This window comes from Thermobia domestica, unplaced genomic scaffold (assembly GCF_964235325.1).
Source record: "Thermobia domestica unplaced genomic scaffold, izTheDome1.hap1.1 HAP1_SCAFFOLD_1966, whole genome shotgun sequence".
Taxonomy (NCBI): Eukaryota; Metazoa; Arthropoda; class Insecta; order Zygentoma; family Lepismatidae; genus Thermobia; species Thermobia domestica.
The window spans coordinates 1-21,668 of record NW_027657673.1 but is presented as its reverse complement, the minus strand read 5'-3'; the positions used below and the strand labels follow the sequence as shown (position 1 = coordinate 21,668).

The 21,668-nt window shown below is 38.9% G+C and overlaps 10 non-coding genes and 1 pseudogene across 10 annotated transcripts; 6 read left to right on the top strand and 5 right to left on the bottom strand.

Moving 5' to 3' along the window:
• Positions 1-1,474: 1,474 nt before the first annotated feature.
• Positions 1,475-1,636, bottom strand: LOC145678171 (U1 spliceosomal RNA). The gene has a single exon (XR_014130280.1). It is a non-coding gene; the product is annotated as a U1 spliceosomal RNA (small nuclear RNA).
• Positions 1,637-2,499: 863 nt separating this feature from the next.
• On the top strand, positions 2,500-2,692 carry LOC145678165 (U2 spliceosomal RNA). The gene has a single exon (XR_014130275.1). It is a non-coding gene; the product is annotated as a U2 spliceosomal RNA (small nuclear RNA).
• A 1,860-nt stretch (positions 2,693-4,552) lies between these two features.
• Positions 4,553-4,714, bottom strand: LOC145678170 (U1 spliceosomal RNA). The gene has a single exon (XR_014130279.1). It is a non-coding gene; the product is annotated as a U1 spliceosomal RNA (small nuclear RNA).
• An 863-nt stretch (positions 4,715-5,577) lies between these two features.
• Positions 5,578-5,770, top strand: LOC145678164 (U2 spliceosomal RNA). The gene has a single exon (XR_014130274.1). It is a non-coding gene; the product is annotated as a U2 spliceosomal RNA (small nuclear RNA).
• Positions 5,771-7,627: 1,857 nt separating this feature from the next.
• On the bottom strand, positions 7,628-7,789 carry LOC145678169 (U1 spliceosomal RNA). Its single transcript, XR_014130278.1, has one exon. It is a non-coding gene; the product is annotated as a U1 spliceosomal RNA (small nuclear RNA).
• Positions 7,790-8,652: 863 nt separating this feature from the next.
• LOC145678167 (U2 spliceosomal RNA) lies at positions 8,653-8,772 on the top strand (annotated as a pseudogene).
• Positions 8,773-13,552: 4,780 nt separating this feature from the next.
• LOC145678166 (U2 spliceosomal RNA) lies at positions 13,553-13,742 on the top strand. The gene has a single exon (XR_014130276.1). It is a non-coding gene; the product is annotated as a U2 spliceosomal RNA (small nuclear RNA).
• Positions 13,743-15,599: 1,857 nt separating this feature from the next.
• LOC145678168 (U1 spliceosomal RNA) lies at positions 15,600-15,761 on the bottom strand. Its single transcript, XR_014130277.1, has one exon. It is a non-coding gene; the product is annotated as a U1 spliceosomal RNA (small nuclear RNA).
• An 863-nt stretch (positions 15,762-16,624) lies between these two features.
• Positions 16,625-16,817, top strand: LOC145678163 (U2 spliceosomal RNA). The gene has a single exon (XR_014130273.1). It is a non-coding gene; the product is annotated as a U2 spliceosomal RNA (small nuclear RNA).
• A 1,854-nt stretch (positions 16,818-18,671) lies between these two features.
• LOC145678161 (U1 spliceosomal RNA) lies at positions 18,672-18,833 on the bottom strand. The gene has a single exon (XR_014130271.1). It is a non-coding gene; the product is annotated as a U1 spliceosomal RNA (small nuclear RNA).
• Positions 18,834-19,696: 863 nt separating this feature from the next.
• On the top strand, positions 19,697-19,889 carry LOC145678162 (U2 spliceosomal RNA). Its single transcript, XR_014130272.1, has one exon. It is a non-coding gene; the product is annotated as a U2 spliceosomal RNA (small nuclear RNA).
• Positions 19,890-21,668: the final 1,779 nt, after the last annotated feature.

Below are 21,668 nucleotides of genomic sequence, written 5' to 3'. Positions count from 1 at the left end.
TGCCACGTTAGATTTGGCCAGGTAATTGGTCACGCCCAGGACAGTGTGGGCTGGCGCATTGTCATGATAAAGTATCCAATCACCGCTGAATCCTTGCTCTCACTCAGTCTGTTGAGGACTTGTACGTGAAATTTAGACTTGTGTCCGGAGACACAAACTCATGGTGAACGATCCGCCTAATGTCAGAAAACACAATGAGCATAGTGTTGTGCGACGTCGACGTGTGCCATTTAGCATTTGCCTCTTTGTTTTGGCGTCGTATTTGAATGTCACCCATGATAACATTACCCAAAGAGTGAGAATCATTTTTACACAATCCCAAAACGTTTTCACAAATTTCCACTTGGCGAGAGTTTTCGGTCGTCAGTCAAAACCATTTCTTGGGACAAGTTTCGCACACACTTGACTCATGTGGAAATTCTTGTTCACAACGATGATAGTTTTTGAAATATTTAACACGTCGAAATCGAACATGTTTTAGTGGCGGTTCTTGAAGGAAGTCACATCAGTAAATATTTATAATTTACGAGAGGAAAGCTTTGAGTTTTTTTTTGATTAAAGAAAAACAACTGTTTTCTTCATTTTCTATTTTACAATATTCAATTTATATCCATCTTGTATTTGTCATTTTCTCATGTTCAATTTGTTGCCTATGAAAGTTATGAATATTTATTCTATTAATTTATTCAATTTCTCCATTTATATAGCTTTCCATTTATGTATTTTTATGCCAATAATAAATGTTGTATTTTGTTTAAAATCCTATTCGTTTCTCTCTTTTTAACTACTTTTATCACTTTTTATGTATTTGTTTCTTTAATTTCTTATTTTATTTATTTATTTTTTTAAATGAATACTGGTGATACGATGGAATGATTTTTTTTTTTTTTTACTTTATTACAGAGAGAATAAGAAGAAGAAAAAATGAAATCATTCAGTTTAACACCCCATTTTTTTTTTTTTTTTTTTTTTTTTGAACTTCAGGCTAAAAGTAAGGGGTAAGACAAGTGAGTGATGATGGAAAATTTGGTGGAATGAGAATGTGTGTGAAATCCCAGGGACACGATATTGTTGATCACAAATTTACTTGTGTGGGTATCGAAGTAAGTGCTCTAGCACTGAGCCTGCCACATTTGGGAGAAAATGAAGTAACATGTAGCGAAGGGCCATGCTACGTTGAGAATACTAGTCCTCGTTGGATCACCAAAGTGAAGCAGTGTTAGTACTTGGATAGATGGACTGCTTGGATATATCACGTTTTGTAGTTTCCGTATGAATCAGGATATATATCTGTAAGAAGTGAGAGTGGGAAATGTTTCAGTTTTACACGCACGGCACAGTTTAAAGGCTACACAAGACGGATGATTATGAAAGTCTGAGAACACTCACAACTACAAACCGAAACCATCGCAGTAGTAGTTGGCACTCTACCACTGAGCTTCCCAACTAGTGTCTATGTTTGAATTGTTTTATTCCGGGACAGCGCGAACGCAGTCCCGACTAACAAAAATTACGCGCCCGAGATACCCACGTTTGGGGTATTCGCGGGGGTCAACCCAACCGAAGTGCAATGGAAGGATCTCACCCCGGGGGAACCGCCTTGCTGATCACGGTAGCCCCTACGCCAGGTAAGTATGCTGATGAAATCCAAGTCATTTGCCCAATCAAACTGCGTCAACGAATCGACAGTGAGAGGTTACAATTATACCACAAACATAGATGTGTTGTCTGCACTAGTACTCATTTTAATGTAGGCAGAAAAGTCACTAGGAAATAGAAAACACAGAAAATAGAAACATTTTTATATGATGACGAGAAATTACCTGCCTGCACTCGGTTACTACCATCAGTGAGCAATCTACTGCCATCTGTTGGCATTTCTTCTTGTTTTACGTCTTGAACATCGGCACAACAGAGAGGAATAAAATGATTATGGTATAGTTTACAGCTATTTATGTTTTCAAATGTACGTATATGTAGTTGGTTGTGCTTTCTTGAAGATATTTGATGCCTATTTCCAACTGTGTAACGCAAACCGAAACTGTTCTATCTGTGAGCGCACTATTGCTATGCAACAATTTTCTGGCTGTTTACAATACGAAAACAATAACATTTAACAATGGAATGATTGGGAAATAATCCATGAAAAGCTGATGAAACATTGAGATTGCTTTAATAAATGTAATTTTCCGATTTCATGCAATATATACTGGATGTTGTGAATGGCACCAACATGGCGGATGGGTTGCTTAGCAGCTTTGTATGTATAGGGACTTCTTAAATATATGCTAGTAGTGCAATTTCAAATCTAGATAGAACCGCAAATTACACAAGCATGAAATTGAACGCACTTATTGGAACCAAATAGCAGCGTCTAAGATTTACATTTATTTGGGCCATATCTATTTTGGATTGAATGAAAGGTGTCTAACACCACTAACTCTCACCTCAGCTGTTGAAACATTGATAATATAAACCGGAAAACCGCGTGCTCTCGTCATCGCTTCTCGGCCTTTTGGCTAAGATCAAAGTGTAGTATCTGTTCTTATCAGCTTAATATCTGATACGACCCACATTGTGGGTCCAGAATATTAAACTGATTTTTGGACTGAGGTGAGGTGGTTGTGGCTTGCCACACCCTCACCACGTGTCGGCCCAGCATTGCAGTACAGTTGGGATCGGCACACCTAAATCAAATTCAACCATAGTTCTTCTCTCTCATCTTGGTGGGTCATGGGTTCGAGTTCTACATGAAGCCTCATTCATGGTGCAAGTGACATTCTTTCTGCAAGATGGTCAAGGTCTGTCCGGAAAGTAATGTCACCACATTTATTTACATAATGTGGATTAGCATTATTCAATCTATTGCCCTCTTGCGTCGATCCATCTTTGGCAGCGTGATTTCCAATCAGCAAAGGCATCCTGGAAGGTCTGTGTTGGCAATGCGTTTAAAGCCATTTCAAAAGCTGCTTTCACCACGTCAATTGTTCTGTAACGATGTCCTTTCAGGGAGGATTTCGAACGGGGAAACAAAAAGAAGCCTGAGGGAGCCAAGTCCGGACTGTAGGATGGCAGAATTGCCACGTTAGATTTGGCCAGGTAATTGGTCACGCCCAGGACAGTGTGGGCTGGCGCATTGTCATGATAAAGTATCCAATCACCGCTGAATCCTTGCTCTCACTCAGTCTGTTGAGGACTTGTACGTGAAATTTAGACTTGTGTCCGGAGACACAAACTCATGGTGAACGATCCGCCTAATGTCAGAAAACACAATGAGCATAGTGTTGTGCGACGTCGACGTGTGCCATTTAGCATTTGCCTCTTTGTTTTGGCGTCGTATTTGAATGTCACCCATGATAACATTACCCAAAGAGTGAGAATCATTTTTACACAATCCCAAAACGTTTTCACAAATTTCCACTTGGCGAGAGTTTTCGGTCGTCAGTCAAAACCATTTCTTGGGACAAGTTTCGCACACACTTGACTCATGTGGAAATTCTTGTTCACAACGATGATAGTTTTTGAAATATTTAACACGTCGAAATCGAACATGTTTTAGTGGCGGTTCTTGAAGGAAGTCACATCAGTAAATATTTATAATTTACGAGAGGAAAGCTTTGAGTTTTTTTTTGATTAAAGAAAAACAACTGTTTTCTTCATTTTCTATTTTACAATATTCAATTTATATCCATCTTGTATTTGTCATTTTCTCATGTTCAATTTGTTGCCTATGAAAGTTATGAATATTTATTCTATTAATTTATTCAATTTCTCCATTTATATAGCTTTCCATTTATGTATTTTTATGCCAATAATAAATGTTGTATTTTGTTTAAAATCCTATTCGTTTCTCTCTTTTTAACTACTTTTATCACTTTTTATGTATTTGTTTCTTTAATTTCTTATTTTATTTATTTATTTTTTTAAATGAATACTGGTGATACGATGGAATGATTTTTTTTTTTTTTTACTTTATTACAGAGAGAATAAGAAGAAGAAAAAATGAAATCATTCAGTTTAACACCCCATTTTTTTTTTTTTTTTTTTTTTTTTGAACTTCAGGCTAAAAGTAAGGGGTAAGACAAGTGAGTGATGATGGAAAATTTGGTGGAATGAGAATGTGTGTGAAATCCCAGGGACACGATATTGTTGATCACAAATTTACTTGTGTGGGTATCGAAGTAAGTGCTCTAGCACTGAGCCTGCCACATTTGGGAGAAAATGAAGTAACATGTAGCGAAGGGCCATGCTACGTTGAGAATACTAGTCCTCGTTGGATCACCAAAGTGAAGCAGTGTTAGTACTTGGATAGATGGACTGCTTGGATATATCACGTTTTGTAGTTTCCGTATGAATCAGGATATATATCTGTAAGAAGTGAGAGTGGGAAATGTTTCAGTTTTACACGCACGGCACAGTTTAAAGGCTACACAAGACGGATGATTATGAAAGTCTGAGAACACTCACAACTACAAACCGAAACCATCGCAGTAGTAGTTGGCACTCTACCACTGAGCTTCCCAACTAGTGTCTATGTTTGAATTGTTTTATTCCGGGACAGCGCGAACGCAGTCCCGACTAACAAAAATTACGCGCCCGAGATACCCACGTTTGGGGTATTCGCGGGGGTCAACCCAACCGAAGTGCAATGGAAGGATCTCACCCCGGGGGAACCGCCTTGCTGATCACGGTAGCCCCTACGCCAGGTAAGTATGCTGATGAAATCCAAGTCATTTGCCCAATCAAACTGCGTCAACGAATCGACAGTGAGAGGTTACAATTATACCACAAACATAGATGTGTTGTCTGCACTAGTACTCATTTTAATGTAGGCAGAAAAGTCACTAGGAAATAGAAAACACAGAAAATAGAAACATTTTTATATGATGACGAGAAATTACCTGCCTGCACTCGGTTACTACCATCAGTGAGCAATCTACTGCCATCTGTTGGCATTTCTTCTTGTTTTACGTCTTGAACATCGGCACAACAGAGAGGAATAAAATGATTATGGTATAGTTTACAGCTATTTATGTTTTCAAATGTACGTATATGTAGTTGGTTGTGCTTTCTTGAAGATATTTGATGCCTATTTCCAACTGTGTAACGCAAACCGAAACTGTTCTATCTGTGAGCGCACTATTGCTATGCAACAATTTTCTGGCTGTTTACAATACGAAAACAATAACATTTAACAATGGAATGATTGGGAAATAATCCATGAAAAGCTGATGAAACATTGAGATTGCTTTAATAAATGTAATTTTCCGATTTCATGCAATATATACTGGATGTTGTGAATGGCACCAACATGGCGGATGGGTTGCTTAGCAGCTTTGTATGTATAGGGACTTCTTAAATATATGCTAGTAGTGCAATTTCAAATCTAGATAGAACCGCAAATTACACAAGCATGAAATTGAACGCACTTATTGGAACCAAATAGCAGCGTCTAAGATTTACATTTATTTGGGCCATATCTATTTTGGATTGAATGAAAGGTGTCTAACACCACTAACTCTCACCTCAGCTGTTGAAACATTGATAATATAAACCGGAAAACCGCGTGCTCTCGTCATCGCTTCTCGGCCTTTTGGCTAAGATCAAAGTGTAGTATCTGTTCTTATCAGCTTAATATCTGATACGACCCACATTGTGGGTCCAGAATATTAAACTGATTTTTGGACTGAGGTGAGGTGGTTGTGGCTTGCCACACCCTCACCACGTGTCGGCCCAGCATTGCAGTACAGTTGGGATCGGCACACCTAAATCAAATTCAACCATAGTTCTTCTCTCTCATCTTGGTGGGTCATGGGTTCGAGTTCTACATGAAGCCTCATTCATGGTGCAAGTGACATTCTTTCTGCAAGATGGTCAAGGTCTGTCCGGAAAGTAATGTCACCACATTTATTTACATAATGTGGATTAGCATTATTCAATCTATTGCCCTCTTGCGTCGATCCATCTTTGGCAGCGTGATTTCCAATCAGCAAAGGCATCCTGGAAGGTCTGTGTTGGCAATGCGTTTAAAGCCATTTCAAAAGCTGCTTTCACCACGTCAATTGTTCTGTAACGATGTCCTTTCAGGGAGGATTTCGAACGGGGAAACAAAAAGAAGCCTGAGGGAGCCAAGTCCGGACTGTAGGATGGCAGAATTGCCACGTTAGATTTGGCCAGGTAATTGGTCACGCCCAGGACAGTGTGGGCTGGCGCATTGTCATGATAAAGTATCCAATCACCGCTGAATCCTTGCTCTCACTCAGTCTGTTGAGGACTTGTACGTGAAATTTAGACTTGTGTCCGGAGACACAAACTCATGGTGAACGATCCGCCTAATGTCAGAAAACACAATGAGCATAGTGTTGTGCGACGTCGACGTGTGCCATTTAGCATTTGCCTCTTTGTTTTGGCGTCGTATTTGAATGTCACCCATGATAACATTACCCAAAGAGTGAGAATCATTTTTACACAATCCCAAAACGTTTTCACAAATTTCCACTTGGCGAGAGTTTTCGGTCGTCAGTCAAAACCATTTCTTGGGACAAGTTTCGCACACACTTGACTCATGTGGAAATTCTTGTTCACAACGATGATAGTTTTTGAAATATTTAACACGTCGAAATCGAACATGTTTTAGTGGCGGTTCTTGAAGGAAGTCACATCAGTAAATATTTATAATTTACGAGAGGAAAGCTTTGAGTTTTTTTTTGATTAAAGAAAAACAACTGTTTTCTTCATTTTCTATTTTACAATATTCAATTTATATCCATCTTGTATTTGTCATTTTCTCATGTTCAATTTGTTGCCTATGAAAGTTATGAATATTTATTCTATTAATTTATTCAATTTCTCCATTTATATAGCTTTCCATTTATGTATTTTTATGCCAATAATAAATGTTGTATTTTGTTTAAAATCCTATTCGTTTCTCTCTTTTTAACTACTTTTATCACTTTTTATGTATTTGTTTCTTTAATTTCTTATTTTATTTATTTATTTTTTTAAATGAATACTGGTGATACGATGGAATGATTTTTTTTTTTTTTACTTTATTACAGAGAGAATAAGAAGAAGAAAAAATGAAATCATTCAGTTTAACACCCCATTTTTTTTTTTTTTTTTTTTTTTGAACTTCAGGCTAAAAGTAAGGGGTAAGACAAGTGAGTGATGATGGAAAATTTGGTGGAATGAGAATGTGTGTGAAATCCCAGGGACACGATATTGTTGATCACAAATTTACTTGTGTGGGTATCGAAGTAAGTGCTCTAGCACTGAGCCTGCCACATTTGGGAGAAAATGAAGTAACATGTAGCGAAGGGCCATGCTACGTTGAGAATACTAGTCCTCGTTGGATCACCAAAGTGAAGCAGTGTTAGTACTTGGATAGATGGACTGCTTGGATATATCACGTTTTGTAGTTTCCGTATGAATCAGGATATATATCTGTAAGAAGTGAGAGTGGGAAATGTTTCAGTTTTACACGCACGGCACAGTTTAAAGGCTACACAAGACGGATGATTATGAAAGTCTGAGAACACTCACAACTACAAACCGAAACCATCGCAGTAGTAGTTGGCACTCTACCACTGAGCTTCCCAACTAGTGTCTATGTTTGAATTGTTTTATTCCGGGACAGCGCGAACGCAGTCCCGACTAACAAAAATTACGCGCCCGAGATACCCACGTTTGGGGTATTCGCGGGGGTCAACCCAACCGAAGTGCAATGGAAGGATCTCACCCCGGGGGAACCGCCTTGCTGATCACGGTAGCCCCTACGCCAGGTAAGTATGCTGATGAAATCCAAGTCATTTGCCCAATCAAACTGCGTCAACGAATCGACAGTGAGAGGTTACAATTATACCACAAACATAGATGTGTTGTCTGCACTAGTACTCATTTTAATGTAGGCAGAAAAGTCACTAGGAAATAGAAAACACAGAAAATAGAAACATTTTTATATGATGACGAGAAATTACCTGCCTGCACTCGGTTACTACCATCAGTGAGCAATCTACTGCCATCTGTTGGCATTTCTTCTTGTTTTACGTCTTGAACATCGGCACAACAGAGAGGAATAAAATGATTATGGTATAGTTTACAGCTATTTATGTTTTCAAATGTACGTATATGTAGTTGGTTGTGCTTTCTTGAAGATATTTGATGCCTATTTCCAACTGTGTAACGCAAACCGAAACTGTTCTATCTGTGAGCGCACTATTGCTATGCAACAATTTTCTGGCTGTTTACAATACGAAAACAATAACATTTAACAATGGAATGATTGGGAAATAATCCATGAAAAGCTGATGAAACATTGAGATTGCTTTAATAAATGTAATTTTCCGATTTCATGCAATATATACTGGATGTTGTGAATGGCACCAACATGGCGGATGGGTTGCTTAGCAGCTTTGTATGTATAGGGACTTCTTAAATATATGCTAGTAGTGCAATTTCAAATCTAGATAGAACCGCAAATTACACAAGCATGAAATTGAACGCACTTATTGGAACCAAATAGCAGCGTCTAAGATTTACATTTATTTGGGCCATATCTATTTTGGATTGAATGAAAGGTGTCTAACACCACTAACTCTCACCCCAGCTGTTGAAACATTGATAATATAAACCGGAAAACCGCGTGCTCTCGTCATCGCTTCTCGGCCTTTTGGCTAAGATCAAAGTGTAGTATCTGTTCTTATCAGCTTAATCAGTTCGAAACATTTTGATCTTGGTCTTTGGCAAATTATTCTCTCTTCGTGAGAAACATCTGGGGGGTATGTGTGTGTGGAGGGTGCTCTTCAAGCGCCGACATCGGCTACAGGTCCGAGCCACACGTGTTTGAATTGGCTGGGGGGTGGTCGGTGTCGGTCGCGTTAGGTGTTAGGGATCCCCGTAGTTTCTCTCCCATTGCAGGTGGGCGCTTTCGAGCTGCTACTGCTTGGGCGAGATAAATTGATGACCTTCCCTGCTTCTAGATAGACGAATTGATCACGGGCTCGCAACTCCCTGATCAACCGATGTAGTCAATGATTTGATGGTTCCTGATTGGTGTTAGGGATCCCCTGGATTCTCTCCCATTGCAGGTGGGCGCTTTTGAGCTGCTACTGCTTGGGCGGCATTGATTGACGACCTTCCTTTCTTTTAGCTGTCGGAATACACGTATATAGACGAATAGATCGTGGGCTGGCAGCTTACTAATTAGCTGTAATCGATAAACTGTCTGAACTTCAATCGAAATGGAAACAATCCCGCCACTACGAAGGGACGGCAGCACTCTCATTGTACGTTTTCCCACAACGGATCATTTTAACTGTACGGAGAGGGGCTGCCGAGCTGCCTTCAAATCAAAAGCATGGACCTCTACAAGAGCCTCAGTTGAAAGACACCTGCTGAGAGACCATAACGTGAGAATAACACAAACAAAAAATATATGTGGTCGATGCAGATCGGAGCTGGGAAGGAGACCAACAGGTCATACCTGCAACGCTACGACCCCAGCTGATATGAAAGAAAACGAGAGGGAGGTTTTTGCATATAAATGCGAAAAATGTGGTGAGACTTTCCCGAATACAAGAGCCCTACGCAACCATCTGCAGTGGCATAAATATAGAGGGGACAGAAATACCCCTGAGAGGTTGATTACTACTAACAATACAAGGACGAATCCTGGAACGCACAGTGAAAAGACTCTTCAAGTTAATGAAGAGCTCGAAGATGGGGAACTGCGTGACGAATATTTAACTGAACAGCAAGCCGAAACGCACGGTGATGACACGGTGATACGAACAGAGGATGGGCAGGATATGGGTGATCCCTCGCAGAGCGAGGAAGCCCTGGGAACCACAAATAATGAACCTGACGAAACGAATGAGGGTTCCCAATACGAATATGCCTCAGATAGCATGATCGAAAAGATGGTCAACAGAATCCTGGATGAAAACACAGATGAAAACTCACAAATTGAATCTCTATTAGCAATAAGCAGATGCGAGATAGAAAGACAACTTTACGAGAGCTTCCAGTCTCACGATATAGAACAAATTCCTGATACTCCAGGAGTAGATCCTGATATAATTACGACCATCGCTGAGGTCCATAATTGGCCACCTCCTGACCCCCATGAGGATGAGCACCAAATGGCTGAGGTATCTACCAATATAATCTCTGAACCGTTGCATTTAAATATTGAAGCTGTAGAGGCAACGACGAAAGGAGATACACTTGATGCAACTAATAGTGAAAACACATCACCAAAAATGTCAAACCAAAGAGACAACAATACAAATCAACTAGTGATTCCTGAAAAAGACCTTATCAACACCACTAATCAAGTAATAGACACTGATAGTTTGACTGAACAGATGTCCGATACAAGAATTTCTTCTAATGATAGAGACGCAATAACTGACTCAGACAGCGAGTCGGAAGATGAACAAAACGTCTCACAAGGGGATGCCGATATAGAAGTCGAGATAGACCCAATTAATAGCAATGAAGATAATATTCTCATTAATGTAAACGATGACTCACAACTTCATATACTTTTCCTCAATAGACTGAAAAGGTTAAGACAAACAGAAAACAGTAATGAGGAATGGGAGGAATTCCAAAATATTTTATCTGAACTGATTGTTGAAGCCTCCAAGATACTGAAACTTAAACCAAAAAGACCAGTCGTAAACAATAAGAAACCTATTGATATAGAGGATGCCAAAACAATCCAGAGAATATATAGACTGAACAGGAGAAAAGCGATTAGATTAATAACTGAAGGACAAAAACTTGAGTGCCCAATTGAAAAGAAAGTAATAGAACAATATTTTAAGAACCTGTGGGAAGAAAAGTGCTATGACGAATCGGTCTTTGAAAACTTTGATTTTATAGCAGAACCATTCACCCCTGAAGAAGTAGTCAAACGATTAAGAAAGGCTGAAAACTCCTCCCCTGGAGAAGACAGAATCACCTACAAACACTGGAAGACACTTGACCCGAGTGGTAAGTTACTGGCCGAAATATTCAACATTTGCCTGAAATATAGAAAAATCCCGAAGGAATGGAAACACGGAAACACAATCTTAATCCACAAAAAGGGAGACCCAAATGATATTCAAAATTATAGGCCGATAACTATAACAAATACCATTGCTAAATTGTATGCTGGGTGCTGGGCCTCTAGATTAATGAAATGGATAAATGAAGAAGGAGCCATTTGTAGATCCCAAAAAGGGTTTATGCCTTTTGACGGGGTCCTGGAGTTAAATTACATAATTGAAACGAGAATCCAAGAAGCAAGACAAGAAAAAATAGATTTATGCATGGCTCAACTTGACTGCTCCAACGCATTTGGTAGTCTCCCTCACAAAACAATATTTGAAGTACTGAAAAGAACAAACGCGGGAGAAACAATGGTAGCAATAGTAGAAGACATGTACAATAATTCGACCTCGACAATTTCAACACCTACTGGTTTGACTGACCCAATCAAGATCAAAACGGGAATAAAACAAGGATGTCCCCTCAGCGGTCTGCTATTTATTTTAGCCTTAGACCCTATAATTAGGAAGTTCGAATCCGATAACCATATGCACAAAATACTAGCATACGCAGACGACATTACTCTACTGAATACATCAGCTGACGCGTTACAAGATAATGTAGACTCTTTAGTGAAAGAATTACAAAAGATCAACTTAACAACAAACCCACTCAAAAGCGTATGCACATGGATCTCAGGCAAAACCCCTGCTGGATGTAGGAATATGCAGTTAAAAATTGGTGATGACACAATAAAATGCATTAAAGATGGTGAAGAAACTATCTTTTTAGGTAAACCAGTCGGCTTCAACATAACTAAAGACGAATTTAGTGTAAATAAAATTATATCAAAAGGTTTGAAAATACTGGCCTCAAAACTTGCACCCTGGCAAAGAATAGACGCCATGAAGAGCTTCTTTTTCCCATCCCTTCACTTCGAAATGAGAACAAATCAAAGAAGTAAAGGTGAATGGAAGAAACTAGACGATGCCCTGAGACCTCTCTTTAAGAAGACTTTGAACGTCCCGAAGGAAGCCTCCAACCTATATCTCTACGGAGGTAGAGCACAGGGACTGTGTGGTATCCCTCTTGCAGCGGAATGCGCCGATATAGCCTCTATTGATAGCGCTTTTAAGCTTTTAACGTCAATAGACATGGACATAAGAATTTTAGCTAATAACGAACTATCAAAAACAATAAGAGGAAGGATCGGTAAGGAAATAGAAGATGAAGACAAAAGCAAATATCTATCGGCCAACATGGAAGAGTCATACAAAACTACAACAAATGCGTACAAAAACTCCTGGACGGTAGCGCGGAAGGCATCCAACAGATTAAAATGCAAATGGACATTTCAAAATAGCCTACCAAACATTGAATTCAAGGGGAGGACAATAAAACCAACGCAAAGATTGCAAGTTTCAAAAAGATTGAGAGGAGGTTTACAAGAGGAAAAGGGCACGGAATTATTGCAATATGTGAACCAAGGTAAGACCATTGAGTGTGTGGGCGCAAGTAGAGCCAGCACCCACTTCTTACAAGACGGCCAATATACGAGATTTGCTGACTGGCGATTTATACACAGAGCCAGGTTAAACTTAGTACCCCTAAATGGCGTCAAAAAATGGAATGGCGGAAACAAGCAGTGCAGAAGATGTGGATATGAAAATGAAACACTACCCCACGTCTTGAACCACTGCATGAGATATTCTGATGCCATGCAAAAGAGGCATAATGCAATAGTCAATAGAGTAAAAAAGGCCGCCGAGAAAAAGTTTAGAGTTGAAGCCGAAAATCAGCAGGTCGTTGAGGGTAACAGATGCAGACCAGACTTGTTACTGGTCAAAGATAATAAAGCCTATATAGTAGACGTAACGGTTCCCTTTGAAAATAGACTGGAAGCCGTTGAAAATGCAAGACAGGAGAAAATCCAGAAATATGACGAGGTCAAGACCAGACTAATGGAGAAGTTTTTAGAGGTAGAAATAATCCCAATAATAGTTGGAGCACTGGGCAGTTGGGATCCACAAAATGATCATTTTTTAAGAAAATTGTGTTCCAAATCCTACCTAAGTTTAATGAAAAAATTGTGCGTAAGTGACACAATTAGATGGTCCCGCGACATCTATATTGAACACATAACAGGCCAGAAACAATACTAGGAATGACACCAGAAGCACTAACTAAACAAATAAGCTGATTTTTAAGACACCTTTCTAAAGGATTGTTTGAAGTGATAATACCCTCCCATTCTCATTTTACTGTTGTTGACATATATACACGCCATATAAAATCAGAATGAAGCTTTTTTAATTATAACAAATTCAAACAAACTTTTAGTAAGTCTGACCTATATCCTTACCAATATCCCTTTTTTATCTATAAATTTATTTTATTCTTTTTATGCTTAAAGTGACGAAACCAATCGGTCGATAACATTTATTCTTTTAGTATATATATAACGAGAAACACTGTATATTTTAGCTTAATTGACGAACCTAATGGGTTAAATTCTATCCCATAATGAAAGTAACAAACATGTATCGGGACATCTGTTCTTATCAGCTTAATATCTGATACGACCCACATTGTGGGTCCAGAATATTAAACTGATTTTTGGACTGAGGTGAGGTGGTTGTGGCTTGCCACACCCTCACCACGTGTCGGCCCAGCATTGCAGTACAGTTGGGATCGGCACACCTAAATCAAATTCAACCATAGTTCTTCTCTCTCATCTTGGTGGGTCATGGGTTCGAGTTCTACATGAAGCCTCATTCATGGTGCAAGTGACATTCTTTCTGCAAGATGGTCAAGGTCTGTCCGGAAAGTAATGTCACCACATTTATTTACATAATGTGGATTAGCATTATTCAATCTATTGCCCTCTTGCGTCGATCCATCTTTGGCAGCGTGATTTCCAATCAGCAAAGGCATCCTGGAAGGTCTGTGTTGGCAATGCGTTTAAAGCCATTTCAAAAGCTGCTTTCACCACGTCAATTGTTCTGTAACGATGTCCTTTCAGGGAGGATTTCGAACGGGGAAACAAAAAGAAGCCTGAGGGAGCCAAGTCCGGACTGTAGGATGGCAGAATTGCCACGTTAGATTTGGCCAGGTAATTGGTCACGCCCAGGACAGTGTGGGCTGGCGCATTGTCATGATAAAGTATCCAATCACCGCTGAATCCTTGCTCTCACTCAGTCTGTTGAGGACTTGTACGTGAAATTTAGACTTGTGTCCGGAGACACAAACTCATGGTGAACGATCCGCCTAATGTCAGAAAACACAATGAGCATAGTGTTGTGCGACGTCGACGTGTGCCATTTAGCATTTGCCTCTTTGTTTTGGCGTCGTATTGGAATGTCACCCATGATAACATTACCCAAAGAGTGAGAATCATTTTTACACAATCCCAAAACGTTTTCACAAATTTCCACTTGGCGAGAGTTTTCGGTCGTCAGTCAAAACCATTTCTTGGGACAAGTTTCGCACACACTTGACTCATGTGGAAATTCTTGTTCACAACGATGATAGTTTTTGAAATATTTAACACGTCGAAATCGAACATGTTTTAGTGGCGGTTCTTGAAGGAAGTCACATCAGTAAATATTTATAATTTACGAGAGGAAAGCTTTGAGTTTTTTTTTGATTAAAGAAAAACAACTGTTTTCTTCATTTTCTATTTTACAATATTCAATTTATATCCATCTTGTATTTGTCATTTTCTCATGTTCAATTTGTTGCCTATGAAAGTTATGAATATTTATTCTATTAATTTATTCAATTTCTCCATTTATATAGCTTTCCATTTATGTATTTTTATGCCAATAATAAATGTTGTATTTTGTTTAAAATCCTATTCGTTTCTCTCTTTTTAACTACTTTTATCACTTTTTATGTATTTGTTTCTTTAATTTCTTATTTTATTTATTTATTTTTTTAAATGAATACTGGTGATACGATGGAATGATTTTTTTTTTTTTTTACTTTATTACAGAGAGAATAAGAAGAAGAAAAAATGAAATCATTCAGTTTAACACCCCATTTTTTTTTTTTTTTTTTTTTTGAACTTCAGGCTAAAAGTAAGGGGTAAGACAAGTGAGTGATGATGGAAAATTTGGTGGAATGAGAATGTGTGTGAAATCCCAGGGACACGATATTGTTGATCACAAATTTACTTGTGTGGGTATCGAAGTAAGTGCTCTAGCACTGAGCCTGCCACATTTGGGAGAAAATGAAGTAACATGTAGCGAAGGGCCATGCTACGTTGAGAATACTAGTCCTCGTTGGATCACCAAAGTGAAGCAGTGTTAGTACTTGGATAGATGGACTGCTTGGATATATCACGTTTTGTAGTTTCCGTATGAATCAGGATATATATCTGTAAGAAGTGAGAGTGGGAAATGTTTCAGTTTTACACGCACGGCACAGTTTAAAGGCTACACAAGACGGATGATTATGAAAGTCTGAGAACACTCACAACTACAAACCGAAACCATCGCAGTAGTAGTTGGCACTCTACCACTGAGCTTCCCAACTAGTGTCTATGTTTGAATTGTTTTATTCCGGGACAGCGCGAACGCAGTCCCGACTAACAAAAATTACGCGCCCGAGATACCCACGTTTGGGGTATTCGCGGGGGTCAACCCAACCGAAGTGCAATGGAAGGATCTCACCCCGGGGGAACCGCCTTGCTGATCACGGTAGCCCCTACGCCAGGTAAGTATGCTGATGAAATCCAAGTCATTTGCCCAATCAAACTGCGTCAACGAATCGACAGTGAGAGGTTACAATTATACCACAAACATAGATGTGTTGTCTGCACTAGTACTCATTTTAATGTAGGCAGAAAAGTCACTAGGAAATAGAAAACACAGAAAATAGAAACATTTTTATATGATGACGAGAAATTACCTGCCTGCACTCGGTTACTACCATCAGTGAGCAATCCACTGCCATCTGTTGGCATTTCTTCTTGTTTTACGTCTTGAACATCGGCACAACAGAGAGGAATAAAATGATTATGGTATAGTTTACAGCTATTTATGTTTTCAAATGTACGTATATGTAGTTGGTTGTGCTTTCTTGAAGATATTTGATGCCTATTTCCAACTGTGTAACGCAAACCGAAACTGTTCTATCTGTGAGCGCACTATTGCTATGCAACAATTTTCTGGCTGTTTACAATACGAAAACAATAACATTTAACAATGGAATGATTGGGAAATAATCCATGAAAAGCTGATGAAACATTGAGATTGCTTTAATAAATGTAATTTTCCGATTTCATGCAATATATACTGGATGTTGTGAATGGCACCAACATGGCGGATGGGTTGCTTAGCAGCTTTGTATGTATAGGGACTTCTTAAATATATGCTAGTAGTGCAATTTCAAATCTAGATAGAACCGCAAATTACACAAGCATGAAATTGAACGCACTTATTGGAACCAAATAGCAGCGTCTAAGATTTACATTTATTTGGGCCATATCTATTTTGGATTGAATGAAAGGTGTCTAACACCACTAACTCTCACCTCAGCTGTTGAAACATTGATAATATAAACCGGAAAACCGCGTGCTCTCGTCATCGCTTCTCGGCCTTTTGGCTAAGATCAAAGTGTAGTATCTGTTCTTATCAGCTTAATATCTGATACGACCCACATTGTGGGTCCAGAATATTAAACTGATTTTTGGACTGAGGTGAGGTGGTTGTGGCTTGCCACACCCTCACCACGTGTCGGCCCAGCATTGCAGTACAGTTGGGATCGGCACACCTAAATCAAATTCAACCATAGTTCTTCTCTCTCATCTTGGTGGGTCATGGGTTCGAGTTCTACATGAAGCCTCATTCATGGTGCAAGTGACATTCTTTCTGCAAGATGGTCAAGGTCTGTCCGGAAAGTAATGTCACCACATTTATTTACATAATGTGGATTAGCATTATTCAATCTATTGCCCTCTTGCGTCGATCCATCTTTGGCAGCGTGATTTCCAATCAGCAAAGGCATCCTGGAAGGTCTGTGTTGGCAATGCGTTTAAAGCCATTTCAAAAGCTGCTTTCACCACGTCAATTGTTCTGTAACGATGTCCTTTCAGGGAGGATTTCGAACGGGGAAACAAAAAGAAGCCTGAGGGAGCCAAGTCCGGACTGTAGGATGGCAGAATTGCCACGTTAGATTTGGCCAGGTAATTGGTCACGCCCAGGACAGTGTGGGCTGGCGCATTGTCATGATAAAGTATCCAATCACCGCTGAATCCTTGCTCTCACTCAGTCTGTTGAGGACTTGTACGTGAAATTTAGACTTGTGTCCGGAGACACAAACTCATGGTGAACGATCCGCCTAATGTCAGAAAACACAATGAGCATAGTGTTGTGCGACGTCGACGTGTGCCATTTAGCATTTGCCTCTTTGTTTTGGCGTCGTATTGGAATGTCACCCATGATAACATTACCCAAAGAGTGAGAATCATTTTTACACAATCCCAAAACGTTTTCACAAATTTCCACTTGGCGAGAGTTTTCGGTCGTCAGTCAAAACCATTTCTTGGGACAAGTTTCGCACACACTTGACTCATGTGGAAATTCTTGTTCACAACGATGATAGTTTTTGAAATATTTAACACGTCGAAATCGAACATGTTTTAGTGGCGGTTCTTGAAGGAAGTCACATCAGTAAATATTTATAATTTACGAGAGGAAAGCTTTGAGTTTTTTTTTGATTAAAGAAAAACAACTGTTTTCTTCATTTTCTATTTTACAATATTCAATTTATATCCATCTTGTATTTGTCATTTTCTCATGTTCAATTTGTTGCCTATGAAAGTTATGAATATTTATTCTATTAATTTATTCAATTTCTCCATTTATATAGCTTTCCATTTATGTATTTTTATGCCAATAATAAATGTTGTATTTTGTTTAAAATCCTATTCGTTTCTCTCTTTTTAACTACTTTTATCACTTTTTATGTATTTGTTTCTTTAATTTCTTATTTTATTTATTTATTTTTTTAAATGAATACTGGTGATACGATGGAATGATTTTTTTTTTTTTTACTTTATTACAGAGAGAATAAGAAGAAGAAAAAATGAAATCATTCAGTTTAACACCCCATTTTTTTTTTTTTTTTTTTTGAACTTCAGGCTAAAAGTAAGGGGTAAGACAAGTGAGTGATGATGGAAAATTTGGTGGAATGAGAATGTGTGTGAAATCCCAGGGACACGATATTGTTGATCACAAATTTACTTGTGTGGGTATCGAAGTAAGTGCTCTAGCACTGAGCCTGCCACATTTGGGAGAAAATGAAGTAACATGTAGCGAAGGGCCATGCTACGTTGAGAATACTAGTCCTCGTTGGATCACCAAAGTGAAGCAGTGTTAGTACTTGGATAGATGGACTGCTTGGATATATCACGTTTTGTAGTTTCCGTATGAATCAGGATATATATCTGTAAGAAGTGAGAGTGGGAAATGTTTCAGTTTTACACGCACGGCACAGTTTAAAGGCTACACAAGACGGATGATTATGAAAGTCTGAGAACACTCACAACTACAAACCGAAACCATCGCAGTAGTAGTTGGCACTCTACCACTGAGCTTCCCAACTAGTGTCTATGTTTGAATTGTTTTATTCCGGGACAGCGCGAACGCAGTCCCGACTAACAAAAATTACGCGCCCGAGATACCCACGTTTGGGGTATTCGCGGGGGTCAACCCAACCGAAGTGCAATGGAAGGATCTCACCCCGGGGGAACCGCCTTGCTGATCACGGTAGCCCCTACGCCAGGTAAGTATGCTGATGAAATCCAAGTCATTTGCCCAATCAAACTGCGTCAACGAATCGACAGTGAGAGGTTACAATTATACCACAAACATAGATGTGTTGTCTGCACTAGTACTCATTTTAATGTAGGCAGAAAAGTCACTAGGAAATAGAAAACACAGAAAATAGAAACATTTTTATATGATGACGAGAAATTACCTGCCTGCACTCGGTTACTACCATCAGTGAGCAATCTACTGCCATCTGTTGGCATTTCTTCTTGTTTTACGTCTTGAACATCGGCACAACAGAGAGGAATAAAATGATTATGGTATAGTTTACAGCTATTTATGTTTTCAAATGTACGTATATGTAGTTGGTTGTGCTTTCTTGAAGATATTTGATGCCTATTTCCAACTGTGTAACGCAAACCGAAACTGTTCTATCTGTGAGCGCACTATTGCTATGCAACAATTTTCTGGCTGTTTACAATACGAAAACAATAACATTTAACAATGGAATGATTGGGAAATAATCCATGAAAAGCTGATGAAACATTGAGATTGCTTTAATAAATGTAATTTTCCGATTTCATGCAATATATACTGGATGTTGTGAATGGCACCAACATGGCGGATGGGTTGCTTAGCAGCTTTGTATGTATAGGGACTTCTTAAATATATGCTAGTAGTGCAATTTCAAATCTAGATAGAACCGCAAATTACACAAGCATGAAATTGAACGCACTTATTGGAACCAAATAGCAGCGTCTAAGATTTACATTTATTTGGGCCATATCTATTTTGGATTGAATGAAAGGTGTCTAACACCACTAACTCTCACCTCAGCTGTTGAAACATTGATAATATAAACCGGAAAACCGCGTGCTCTCGTCATCGCTTCTCGGCCTTTTGGCTAAGATCAAAGTGTAGTATCTGTTCTTATCAGCTTAATATCTGATACGACCCACATTGTGGGTCCAGAATATTAAACTGATTTTTGGACTGAGGTGAGGTGGTTGTGGCTTGCCACACCCTCACCACGTGTCGGCCCAGCATTGCAGTACAGTTGGGATCGGCACACCTAAATCAAATTCAACCATAGTTCTTCTCTCTCATCTTGGTGGGTCATGGGTTCGAGTTCTACATGAAGCCTCATTCATGGTGCAAGTGACATTCTTTCTGCAAGATGGTCAAGGTCTGTCCGGAAAGTAATGTCACCACATTTATTTACATAATGTGGATTAGCATTATTCAATCTATTGCCCTCTTGCGTCGATCCATCTTTGGCAGCGTGATTTCCAATCAGCAAAGGCATCCTGGAAGGTCTGTGTTGGCAATGCGTTTAAAGCCATTTCAAAAGCTGCTTTCACCACGTCAATTGTTCTGTAACGATGTCCTTTCAGGGAGGATTTCGAACGGGGAAACAAAAAGAAGCCTGAGGGAGCCAAGTCCGGACTGTAGGATGGCAGAATTGCCACGTTAGATTTGGCCAGGTAATTGGTCACGCCCAGGACAGTGTGGGCTGGCGCATTGTCATGATAAAGTATCCAATCACCGCTGAATCCTTGCTCTCACTCAGTCTGTTGAGGACTTGTACGTGAAATTTAGACTTGTGTCCGGAGACACAAACTCATGGTGAACGATCCGCCTAATGTCAGAAAACACAATGAGCATAGTGTTGTGCGACGTCGACGTGTGCCATTTAGCATTTGCCTCTTTGTTTTGGCGTCGTATTGGAATGTCACCCATGATAACATTACCCAAAGAGTGAGAATCATTTTTACACAATCCCAAAACGTTTTCACAAATTTCCACTTGGCGAGAGTTTTCGGTCGTCAGTCAAAACCATTTCTTGGGACAAGTTTCGCACACACTTGACTCATGTGGAAATTCTTGTTCACAACGATGATAGTTTTTGAAATATTTAACACGTCGAAATCGAACATGTTTTAGTGGCGGTTCTTGAAGGAAGTCACATCAGTAAATATTTATAATTTACGAGAGGAAAGCTTTGAGTTTTTTTTTGATTAAAGAAAAACAACTGTTTTCTTCATTTTCTATTTTACAATATTCAATTTATATCCATCTTGTATTTGTCATTTTCTCATGTTCAATTTGTTGCCTATGAAAGTTATGAATATTTATTCTATTAATTTATTCAATTTCTCCATTTATATAGCTTTCCATTTATGTATTTTTATGCCAATAATAAATGTTGTATTTTGTTTAAAATCCTATTCGTTTCTCTCTTTTTAACTACTTTTATCACTTTTTATGTATTTGTTTCTTTAATTTCTTATTTTATTTATTTATTTTTTTAAATGAATACTGGTGATACGATGGAATGATTTTTTTTTTTTTTACTTTATTACAGAGAGAATAAGAAGAAGAAAAAATGAAATCATTCAGTTTAACACCCCATTTTTTTTTTTTTTTTTTTTGAACTTCAGGCTAAAAGTAAGGGGTAAGACAAGTGAGTGATGATGGAAAATTTGGTGGAATGAGAATGTGTGTGAAATCCCAGGGACACGATATTGTTGATCACAAATTTACTTGTGTGGGTATCGAAGTAAGTGCTCTAGCACTGAGCCTGCCACATTTGGGAGAAAATGAAGTAACATGTAGCGAAGGGCCATGCTACGTTGAGAATACTAGTCCTCGTTGGATCACCAAAGTGAAGCAGTGTTAGTACTTGGATAGATGGACTGCTTGGATATATCACGTTTTGTAGTTTCCGTATGAATCAGGATATATATCTGTAAGAAGTGAGAGTGGGAAATGTTTCAGTTTTACACGCACGGCACAGTTTAAAGGCTACACAAGACGGATGATTATGAAAGTCTGAGAACACTCACAACTACAAAC